A 12,404-nucleotide genomic window follows, 5' to 3' on the forward strand; every position below is an offset into this window, starting at 1 on the left:
GGATCTTATTTCTTGCTGTCAATTTCATCTGATATTTTTTTTTCTATGTTAAAGAGATGTGGTGACATGAAAAGAGGGATAAAGAGGTGTCCGTAGGCTAGAAAGACTGTGAGTGAGATCAAGGAACCTCTTTTCTTTTTTTCCTCGCCAGTTCCTAGTGCTTGTATATGGCAGAGTAGATGATCAGTAATTAGTTGGTGCATCAGTGAATATGATAAGTTAGCTTCCAGTTCTGGCTTCCCTGCTTCCTAGCTGCAGCACCAGGGGGAAAACCCTTGGTCTCAGTTTCCAAACCTGAAAAATGGGGATAATGATAACACCTTATTTTCAGAACTCTCACGAAGACCAAACTAAATAAACACGTTGACTCGGAAGTGTGTGTGGACTGTAGGGTGCTAAGCATGGCCCCTGTTTCTAGATTGTAACAAGAGTGCACTTAGCATGATGTAGCACAGGCTTTGGGAGTCTGTCTGCTCCTCTGGAGGCATGTCTGGTATCAATGACCTTGGTCCAGCTCGGCAGGGGTAATGAGCCCGAGAACTTCAATGTGGATGCAGTGTGTGTTATGTCGGCTAGCTGTCTCCCTTGGCTCACTTGGGCAGGAGACATGTGTGCCAAGACCCACATACTCCCTCCCTGAGGCCTGACCTCTCCTTCACTGTCCTTGTCCTCAGGCCCCCAATATGTCCCATCCCTCTAATCTCCGCAGATATAAGGAAGTCATCTGCGTGAAGGTGGATAGGACTTATTCTGCAGTCCCTTCCCTGGAGATCTGGATTGGGAGTACTTAAACTAGAAGGCTTTAGACCTTCTTCCTAATCAGAACTGACATGGATTTTGATCAGGGACAGAACATTTTCTAGCAGCCTCTCAGTATCCTCAATCCCCGTAAAGAGTATTCAAGAGTAAGAAATGTACATTTCAAACACAGAAAATGAAATGCTTCAGCACCTAAAATGAGTAGGTGACAGATTTTCAGGAGGCATCAGCAGGTAGAGAATATCCGGGCCATAGGTGGGACCAGACTCAGGAGGCAGGGGTCTTGCCCCTCGCTTCCCAAATGGCTCAGTGAAAGAGGCTACCTATCTGGCCAGACCTTGTCACAAAGGTCTAAGAACCCTGAGTGGTACCACACAGAAATCACATTCCAAATGCCTGTCTAGTTCCCCTGGATGCCAGGACAAGCTCAGATATCCTGACTCTTTTCCATCTCATGGTGAGTTCCCTGCTCACCCCTAGAAGTCAGTGCAGGAGTCTAATGCTATTAGTCAGCACAACTTATAAGTAAGTACCTCAAAGTCCTTATTCAAATTGTCCCCAGAGGTCTTCTTAAAAGGAAGATTCAGATATTAGCTGCAACTACTATTGGCACCAGCACCTTCAAAACCACTGCAACCACCATCATTACTCACCACCACCACCAACACCATGACCAGCACTTCCAACACCACCAACACAGTCATCACCACCAACACAACCATCACCACCAACATCTCCAGCAACACAACCATTACCATCACCAATACAATCATCAACACCAACACAACCATCACCACCAACACCTCCAACAACACAACCATTATCATCACCAACATAGTCATCACCACCAACACAACTATCACCACCAACACCTCCAACAACACAACCATTATCATCACCAACACAGCGGTCACTATCAACACCACCACCAACACAACCATCCCCACCACAATACAGTCATCACCACCAACACCTCCAACACACAACCATTATCATCACCAACAGAGTCATCATCACCAACACAATCATCACCACCAACACCTCCAATAACACAACCATTATCATCACCAACACAGTGATCACTATCAACACCACCATCAACACAACCATCACCAGCACAATACAACCATCACCACCAACAACACAATCAACACCACCACTATGTAGAGTTGTCACCACCTCAAAACCGCACAATCACCAGCAGCCCCAGGCCTGGATTTAAGAGTCCAGTTATTAGCTCTGTGGCCCTTAGAAATTTATTGACACTCTGAGTTTCAGTGTCCTGATAATAATAACTTCGAGAGCTGTGAGGTTTAGAAACGAGATACACCAGCTTTGAGAAAAGAATGTGAGGTTCATATCCAGTTGATCTGGCTCATGACCCAGCCTCGTCCTGTCATAGTGTCCCACCGTTTTTGTTTCCTCTCTTGGTCTGCTTCCTCCAGCTCTGGAGACATGGTTAGGGAAGTGGAGGATTTTCTGGAGGAGGTGTGTCTATTCTCCTTGCACACTTGTTGTAACCGGTATGCACAACAGGACAGCCAGATGGATCCTGCCAAATTCCTGGAGCCCGGGGCATTCTGAATAGAGAGATGCCAGCAGTTAGGTCCCGTCCAGCTTCCTCTGACCCTTGCAGCTTCTCGGGAGCTTGCTAATCCACACTGACCTGGCAGCGAGCAGCCCCATCAAGCACCTCCGCTGGGTGCCCTCCTGCCTGCCTTCTGCCTCCCTCCTTCCTTCCTCCCCTCTCTTGCTTCCTTCTATCCCTTCTTCCCACCCACACCCTGTCATGAGTGCACAAACCACCGCTGTGTCCACATGGCCCTGAACCCGACGGTGCCCGCCCCGTCCACATGCTGCCTCTTGCTCTGAGGCACACATGACGGCACCTCTGTTCCTCTGCCCACCCTCTGTCCTCTGGGACGACGCAGCTCTTGGCCCACGATCAGTCATGACCTGCCGGAGGCACCACTCCGCGTGTGAGCCAAACACCATCTCCTCTCCCTCCCGGCATGCCAGGCTCCTCTGACAAGGAAGGGTAAAGACCCTCCCGGGTTCTCAAGAACATCAATATGTTTTGTATTTAATGTGCTGGCTCTGTTACAGCAAATTAAAGCGAGGGGGCCTGGTAGAAGGGAACACAGCCCGCCGTTCCTCTGTCCCTTGTCGAGCGGGAGGCTCTGGAAATGGCACTCCAGTGTGGGGAAGGAGTGCACATTACACCCCCCTGCAGGAACAGAGCAGACATTAGACAAAGCCCCCAGTCTTAATGGGACGCATCCGGCAAACATCTGAGCTTGGGCCTTCAATCACAAGCGCTGCAGGATTTAAAAATGAATAAACTTCACATTGTGTTTCTCTTATTTATCCTTTATGCAAATTGTCCCTGGGAGGACCCATTACGCGCACTGCATGGGGACAGCAGAGGCCGGCTCCAGGCTTGGAGGACCACTTGCAAGCAATTCCTGGAACGCCAGGCCTGTCCTGGTGCTTTACAGAGGGAGAGAAAGGGATCGTAAAAGGGAAATAAACAGATTCAGAGTGCTTGGCTCATGCAGAAAGCAGAGGCGTGTGCACGCACCGACACAATAGCACGACACACACATACACACGAGCCACATATGGACCACATTCAAACAACCACTTCTGACACGAACAAGGGCCTCTGTGCAGAGAGCGCTTGGCCCTCCCCAGTTACGTGCTCCTGCTGCCGATCGGAGCACTGTGAGACCCCGCAAGGGGATGGGCAGTAAGGGGCACGCGTGTGGTGGAAAGCCCTGGTCCCCAGTGCACACTGCTCCCCGCCCTCCCCCGCCCTGTGCCCATGCTGCCTGCAGCCCCTGCTGGGGCACCCCAGGAGCCTTTCTGGCTGAGGTGGAGCCAGGGAGTAGCGAGTGGGATCAGGGAGTTGAGGATGTGACCTTGGACTGAGGTCACAGGAATCAGCCTGAAAAGGAATCAGCCTGAAAAGTGAAGGGCCAAGGGTAGGGACAGAGTAGGCCACTCAAAAGGACAAAACCATGGAAAATGGAGAAATGAAGAGGGCCAAAGGTGAAGTAGCAGACACACGCACTCCCCGTTCTAACGGAGCGTCCCCTGCTTAGTCCAGGCCCCATGTTCAGGCTCCTGTTCAGGCTCACCCGCTGCCAGCTCCTCACTGGGAATGGACAGAGGCTTGTGCCCACTCCCAGAGTCAACCCTGTGGCCTTTGGGCCCGGAGGGCATGGCACGCCCTTTGCCTATGGCACAGGACAGGGCCCATGGTGGTGTGCAAAAGATGCTGGCTAGCTGACAATCATCAGGTAAACACCAGCTCTGAAGCGGGTTAAGCCAGCAGAGGAACTGGTTTTAGAAAAAGCATATGCGAGTGCCCAAGAGTGCTTTCAGCAGACAGTTCTGAGAACAGAAAGCCACAGCTCAAACCAAAATTTGTCACCTGGTGCCCTGGGCCCTCACTCTGAGCAGCCGGGCCTTACCATGCCTGGGAGACAGGGCTGGCACACCCACACTCTTGCCCAGGTCACCGACACTTGCCTCGGAAGGTCAGGGGCTCACACTTCGTCTCCCGTATCCTCACCTCCTTCGCCATGTCCTGTCCCCGTCGTCCCCTAGGTCTGGAGGGCCGGGCTCTGGCGCCCCATTCAGCCCGACCCCAGCAGGCCTTCCTCAGCGAGACACTGCCTTGTCCGTCCATCTGTCCTTCCTCTGGGCCCTGCCTGGCTCCCGGGGCTTAGCAAGTCCAGCCAGGACTTTGGCCTGATTCCCAGGGCAATCCTCAGGGTGCCTCCTCCCAGTTTACGCAGACCTGAACACAAGCACCTAACTTCATAAACTGAATCCCTCCCTTCACTCACTAGTCGTTTACTGAGAACCTACTATGGGCCAAGCCCCGGGCTTGACTGAGGAGATTTCTAGAGGAGGGAGCACAGTCTGTCCTCAAGAGGAGCACAGTCCTCGGGGCACAGAGACGGGAAAATCAACTACGGAGACATGAGGTGATCTTTCAAATTCTTGAGACGGTTGGGGGAGGAGCTGAAACAGAAAAAGGGGCCGGTGTGGGGAAAGAATGCTGCAGGCACATACATCTTGAGGATAATGTCTCTTAAGTTATTAATGCGTGCTTTTTGGCAAAGGCATGGTATCATTTCCTGTGGCAGGGTGGAGGTACACAGAGACCAAAGTGAGCACAGATGAGAAGAAGAGGGAGCAGGAACTTAAATGCTTTTGACTCACTTGCCCTGTGACGGACACCCTGCCGAGAACGTTACATTTCTAACCTCATTTAATTGGCACAGAATTCCATGGAGCTGGTGCTCAGCAGGACTTTGAATAACGTGGAGTGATGGCGACAAGGACAGGGCAGACAGGGCAGCATCTTAATTATGGTCCCGATCCTCCAAGCTCTGGCACGCTTTGATGCCAGACTGCCTCAATTCCAGTCCTCTTCTGCCCTTTGTTGGCTGTGTGACCACTAGAAAGTAGACTAACGTCTCTGTTCTTCCATTTCCGCATCTATTAAACGGGCAGAGCAACAGCACCTATCTCTTAGGGTTGGCGTGAAGCCCACAGGAGTTACTGTAAAGCCAGCACACAGGACAGGGCCTGGCACAGAGCTGGTGCTGGCTATCTAAGGGTGCTATGAGTTTGTTTAATCCTCACCGTACACCTTTGAGGTAAATCTATGACACACTCATTTCACAGATGGGAAAACTGAGGGACAAAGAGGTTCATTAGTCTTTCCAAGGTCACAAAGCTGATAAATGGAGGAACTACTATTTGAATGCCGGCACTGAGTTCGCCTACAGATGGGCGGCATCCGTGGGGGTACCAGAGGTGCTGCCCAGCCCATGGGCACCACAGGCTAAGAAGACCCCTGATTTAATCTTTCTCCTTCCAAAATAAAATAATTTTTTTTTGTAAAAGATGCATTTATTGTAAGAATTTTGAAAGTGCTCCTGACTGATTTGGAAACAGTTGATCTCTGTCTGTCTTACTTTTCAGGGATGAAGAAAAACAGGGGTTGAGTGACAGGAAGTGTCCCACTCTGGGCAGCAGACTCAGTGAATGACCTTCTCTGGGCCTGGTCTTTTCCCTGGGCTGCCTCCACCCTTAATGGCTTCAAGAACCCTCAGACAGAGTAAAGATCTCCCCAAGTGTCCAGGATGACCACAGATATTAGGGCCACGAAGGGTAGGGAGCTGGTGCTGCTAGTTGGGAACCAGGACCCTCCCAGAGGAGCCAAGAAGACCAACAGGCCCAGGTGGAGGGAGCCTGCACCTCCACCAGAGCCTCTAGGCAAATTCAGGGGAGCAATTTGCATAGGAAAAATGTAATTACCCAAATTGGAACAGGGCCAGGACCTCAAGGCCTGGACTAGGGAAGTGCTGGAAGATTCTTCAGAATATAAAAGCTGTCTCCTTTTTCTCTACCCGCCCCCAACCCTCCTTGGGTCAGGTCAGAGCAGCCTCGGAAATGAGAACATTCCTACCGAGTGGTTGGACCTCCCCCACCCCCTCCCTGTAGCCTTGGGGGCTGAGAGGGCTGGAGCCAGGGAGTCACTTCTATTAAGTGAGGGGAGTCACCTTTCAGAGTCCTCCTGTTCCTGCCTGGGTTATTTGATAGTGACAATACTTAAGTTCTCAAGTTAACGGGTTTGTTCCAGGTTTAAGCGGTTAATAAACATTAGAGGGCCTGCTGTCCCCACTGGGAGGAGTTTCACTTCAACTGACCTGTGACCAGCCCATGCACAAGGGAGTTGAATGGTAACGCCCCCCACTCTTCGGACCAGCTCTAGAATTCTGGGACTCGTGGACGGTTGATCTACGTAATGTCCACGTATCACGGGACCATGCCCATCGCAGCCACGCCTCCTCCAGCAGAAGATGGACTAGACAGACGTTCAAGAAGGCTGTGATACCCCAATCATTCAGGGGCAACCACAGAAAGCCATCAACCCACCTCTCCGTCCGTCTGTCCACTCAGTCCCTGTTCCTCCCCTCCCTCAGTGGGGAGGTCCGTGAGCACACACCTGGCTTACAGACGGGCTGCGGTAAGAAGGTAATTATGACTCACCTGTCCTCGGGTGCTCACCTGAGAGGGAACAGCATGGTTCCCTGCTGCTGCCGCCATGAGCTTTCCGGCAGGCGCTGTCCTGGAGTAACCCAGCTCTTAGTTATTCCTTTGCTGGTAAGAGAATGTTTTGTTTAAGGGCTTCTGTTTGATTTCCAGAGCGGGCGCGGGCTCCTCCAGGAAACAGTGGGGGACTGTTGGACGCGTGGAGAGAAGTGCCTTTGCTCAGGGCAAAATGGGCTGTTTGGTGAACTGCTCTGACTTCCCTTCACATCAGTATGATTTGAGGGAGCCATTAAGCTTTAACAATGCAGAAAATAAATTCCCATGAAAATACAAGCACCTTAAAAGAGCCCAGTTTTCAACCCAACCTGCCCTCCCCAGTCCCACCTATCACTAGCTTGACTCTCCTTCAAGGCCAAGTTAGAGAACTTCTTAATGCCAAGAAGCCTCTTCGATGCCTTCCAGCTGAGAGTGATCTCCCAACCACCCGCAGGTGTTTACTTACCAAACGCCCAGGCTAGAATTGGATTTGGATCCCAGCTGGATTGGAGGACAGTGTGAGCCTCACCAGAACGCTATCTGTGGCGGCAGCTCTCTATGCCCGTTACAGTCTCCTGCTCCATTCCTACAAGTCCTGGGAGTGGCTCCTCAAATGCTTGTTGAGTGAATGAATGAATGCACTGGGCCGCGGGATTAGACACTTTCTCTCCCAGCCCCCACCCTAACTGAAATCCAAGGTGTTCAAGGTCTCTAGCAAAGGTCCCAGCCCCTACCCTAACTGAAGTCCAAGGTGTTCAAGGTCTCTAGCAGAGGCAGCCCCACGCAGCCCAGCTCCAGTCTGCCCGACCCCTCAGGAAGCCTCTCCCTAGACCCTGCTCACATGTGGCTGGGACTTCGGTTGGAGCCCTATGCCCATCTTACTGACCTCTAATGTCACCTACTTCCTGCTGGGCCACATACTTTTCATCTGGTCACAGTCTGCCTCTCTGGCTGCAGAATGAAGTCACTCAAAGCCAGGACTTTATCCCACTGTCCCCTTCAGACACTTGAGGGTGCTGAAGGACAGATGGGTGTGCGCTTTGTATTGGCCAATGGCCCCATATTTGTCCCCTGGCTCCCCATTTGGCCTAAACATCTAAGCAACAGAAAGGCAGACACTAACATTTTAGAACTGAGACATTTCTCCAGTTGCCCAAAGGAAAACGGGTCGGGGACCAGGAAAACTTCAGGGACAAATGTAAGAGGATCTGGCAGCAAAGCTGTTTGCTCTACAGTGGACCCCAAGTCCTCTGGGTCAGCTTGTCAGGGCAAGGCCTGGTGCGGCCCATGCGCTAAGCCACTCCCTCTCTTGCCCTGTGTTCTTTCCTTTCACGTCAAGGGCCAGGTCCTTCGGTTTCCTAAGGAAATAAAAAAAAATCAGAGACAATCCCAACACTAATAGACAAGTTTCTAGTTAGTGGGAGAGACAGATACGGAATCAGATAAATTACAGAGCAACCTGGTGCTGCTTAGAGATATGCAAAAAGTGGTGCAAGGGGGGAGGTTTGGGAGACTAGGGCCACTCCCTCTGCCTGTGGGAGTTTAAGAAATCTTCCAGAAGAGGGGCTATTAAACCGAGCGAAGCAATTAAGGAAAGAGCCTTCCAGGCAGAGAGGATGGCCAGTGTGTTCGTGTTTTCTGTTACGCTTGTAACAAATCACTGCACATTAGCGGCTTACAACAACAGCAAACTTGCTCTCTTACGGCTCTGGAGGTCGGCACTCTGATGTGGGTCTCATCTCACTGGGCCAAAAACAATATGCTGGTGAGGCTGTGTTCCTTTCTGGAGGGCTCCATGAGGGGCCCTCTAGAAGCTGCTGGAATCCCTCGGCTCATGGCCCCTTTCAAGGCCAGCCAGGGCCAACTGAGTTCTTCTCACATGGTGCAGCTATGGTCCTCTTCTGTGTCCCTCTTCCAATTATGAGGACATTTGTGATGACCCTGGGCCCCCTGGGATAATCCAAAGTAATCACCCTATTGGATGGTCCACTCATTAGCAGCCTTGAGGGCTCTTTGCCAGGTCACAGGTTCCAGGGCTGGGAGCCTGGGCATCATGGGGAGCCATCATTCTGCCCACTGCAGCAAAGCCAAGGGCACAGAGATGTGCAAAGAACTGCTGCTCTGTATGGGATCAGAGAAGGGTTCAGAGGTCAGTGTGCAGTCGTCGATGGGGAAAACCAGATTTATAAAGATCCTCATATATCAAGCATGGTAATGAGTCATTCTTTTATCCCCTGTGGCTTTTAAGCAGGGAGGGATCCGTCTCATTCCTTGTTTTCTCAACAATTGCTCTGGCAGAAGAATGGCCAAGAACTCAAGGGAAGGGAGGCGGTGGTGGAGGTGCTGCTCAGGAAGCTCCTGGGGCAGTCAACCTAGGAGGAGACAGGTCTGAGCTAGGGTGGTGGCTCGTGGATGAATAGAAGGGCATGGGCTTGAAGCCATGCGGGAGGAATTCTTGCCAGGAGGCCAGCCGTACTTGAAGATCACAAGATGTAGACCGTCAGGGAGAGGGAGCAGTCAGAGCTGACTGAGGTGTCCAGCTTAGCGGCCTGGACGGATGATGGTTGAGTTCACTGCAACCGAGACTATCGAACAGACACCCGGCATGTACATGGGTGATAATGTAGAATTTTAGGGGCCAGTGGGGCACCCAGATGAAGAGATGCCATAAGCGGTTCGTGAACTTTGGGGATGGGGAAACTCCTGCTCACTTTACAAGGACACTGCGAAGACTGATCAAAAAGTAAACATATTGTCACTCACTAGTTCATCATTGGCTCAGTTCATCTCCCCCTCTGAGAATACCGTTGCGGTCTCATCAACCAACATTTTACCAGCCCCTTCTTCGTGAGCACACTGGCCTAGGTTCTAGAGGGCACCGAAGAGATCTCTAAGGAGTCCCTGCCCTTGAGAAGTGCTGAGTATCAATGGGAAGCCACGACAGGTAAATCAAGAGAATGTAACCACCTAAGTACCTAAAGACTGGGTAGTTAGGCTTGAGCCCCAAACCTGGGTGTGAAGCAAGTGTCTCCCTGCCTCTTACCCCTCACATCAAGGGACCAACACCAAGCCCTTTGGATGTTATCTTCTAAACACTTCCTGAGTCTGCTTTCCCTCCCACTTTGAACTCAAGCCTTTGTTATTCCTCATTTGAATTATTATTAAAAACCTTAGAGCTGGGCCCCTTGCCTCTAGTCTTGCTCCCACCCCCCCCCAATCTGTCCTTTAAATGACAGCCTAAAAATGAGTTTTCTGACTTTGATCTGATCTTACACTACTCAATTTGAAATGATTCCATAAAACATAGGGAGAAATTTTTAAATGAAAGAGTGGGGAAGTCTTTTCTAAACATGACATAAAGCAGGCAATCCATAAAAGAGAAGAATGATAGATTTGAATACATAAAATGAAAATTTTCTGCTTGGTAAAAAATTGCCGTAAACAAAGTTAAGAGACAAACAGCAAATTAAGAAAAAAAATTTGCAATAGAAATGACAAAGCACAGACAGCCTAACTATATAAATGGTGCCTACAAATCAATAAGAGAAAAATCTAACCATCCAATACGAAAATTGGTAAGGGAGCATGAACAGAAAATGAAATATAGGTGGCTTTTAAACATATGAAAAGACGCCCAAAGTCACAGTAAGAAAAAAATGCCAGTTTCCCTAAAATCAGACGCCATCAGGTTGCCCCTGTCAGAAAGTTTGGGAATATACAACATTGTTAAGTTGCAGGAAGCAGCTACTCTCAAATGCTGTTGGTAGAAACATGCTACCAAGTTTGAAAGCTGTAAGTATTTACTGATTTTACAATGCACATATTCTTCCGAGGCACCTGAGTGGCTCAGTAGGTTAAGCATCCGCCTTTGGCTCAGGTCATGATCTCAGGGTCCTGGAATCAAGTCCTGCTTGGGTTCCTTGTTCATCAGGGAGCTTGCCTCTCCCTCTGCCTGCTGCTCCCCCTGCTTGTGCTCTCTCTCTGGCAAATAAATGAATAAAATGTTTGTTTTTTTTTTTTTCAATGATGAGCATGACTGTAGTTACCTATGTACACAAACACACTTTTATATATTAGGATATTTACAAAGAATATCCAAAATGTCTTCAACAGGAGACTGCTTGAATTAATCACAGTACGCACATAATAGAGAGTGCTACCCAGCTATTAGAATGAATGAGGGGGAGAAAGAGAATGAAGCAGTGTTACATACTTCCTTTGGAACCGCCTCTAAGATACAATAATAGCAATAAAAGAAATCCATGGTATCTACTTTATGTTGGGCACTATTCTAGAAGCTTTATGTATTTACATATAGTTTTATATTTATAGGGTTTTTCGTTTGGGGGGGGGGGGTTGTTTTGTTTTGTTTTGTTTTGAGAAGGAAAGAGGGAGAGAATCTCAAGCAAATTCCATGCCCAGAGCAGAGCTCAATGTGGGATTCGTCATGGGTCTTGATCTCACAAACCTGAGATCACAACCTGAGCCAAAATCAAGAGTGAGACTTTAGCTCACTGCGATACCTAGGTGCCTCTGTAAGTATTTATGAATATTTAACTCACTTAGTCCTTACAATAATGTTATAACATAGGTATTATCCCTATTATTCCCATCTTATAGATGAGGAAACTGAGGCACATTCGAGTTAAATAATTTGTCCATTATGAATATATATTTGATTTTTTTCTCTCTGTGCTTCAATGTGGATATTTACATCTAATGTATTTTCTAATTCAGTTTTTTTTCCCTCAGTATGTGTAATTCGTTGAGTTCTTAGTTTCAGTTTTGACGTTTCTATTTACTTCTTTTGTTTTCTACTAAAATTATCACTGTTTTCCTTCAATTTTTGAACATATTATTCATAGTGATTTTTTAAAGTTTATTATTATTAATATTATTATTATTATTTTTGTAATCCTGCCCCCAACATGGGGCTTGAACTCATGACCCCAAGATCTGACTGAGCTAGTTGGGCACCCCTCTTAGTGATTTTAAAGTCCGAATCTGATATACCTATACCTATACCCCTTGGGCCTAGTGTCGATCTTGGTTTCTCAGTCATATCTTGTCTTGCACAACCAGTTAGGTTAATGAGGGTCTGACTTGTATATGAATAATTACAGAGATAATTCCATCTTCTAGATGATCTTATCTTCTTCCAGAAAGGATTTACTTCTGCACGGCTGTTGGGCAAGAAGCTCTGGCAATCCCCAGTCAACCTGATTGCAATGGAAAGGTTGGATGCCTCATAGTTGGCCTTCAGTCTTTGTGAGAACTGACCTACTTGTGATTCCCCAACTCTCCAAAGAGTTAATGTGCTGGAGTCCCACCCCAAAGGCGGCCTATATAGCAGACACCACCTCCTTGATGGGCTCTAAGCTTCATAGTCTGCTGAGTTTATTGAAAGCTCTCTTCACCCATCTACTTGACCTCTTAGTCGCTACTGTTGAAAGCACCATCACCCTTGAGGGAGAAACTGTCTTTACTTGTTGGCCTTATCTCTCTGGTCTTTTTCCCGCTTCTAAATTTTGGCC

Source organism: Mustela nigripes, chromosome 8 (assembly GCF_022355385.1).
Source record: "Mustela nigripes isolate SB6536 chromosome 8, MUSNIG.SB6536, whole genome shotgun sequence".
Lineage (NCBI taxonomy): Eukaryota > Metazoa > Chordata > Mammalia > Carnivora > Mustelidae > Mustela > Mustela nigripes.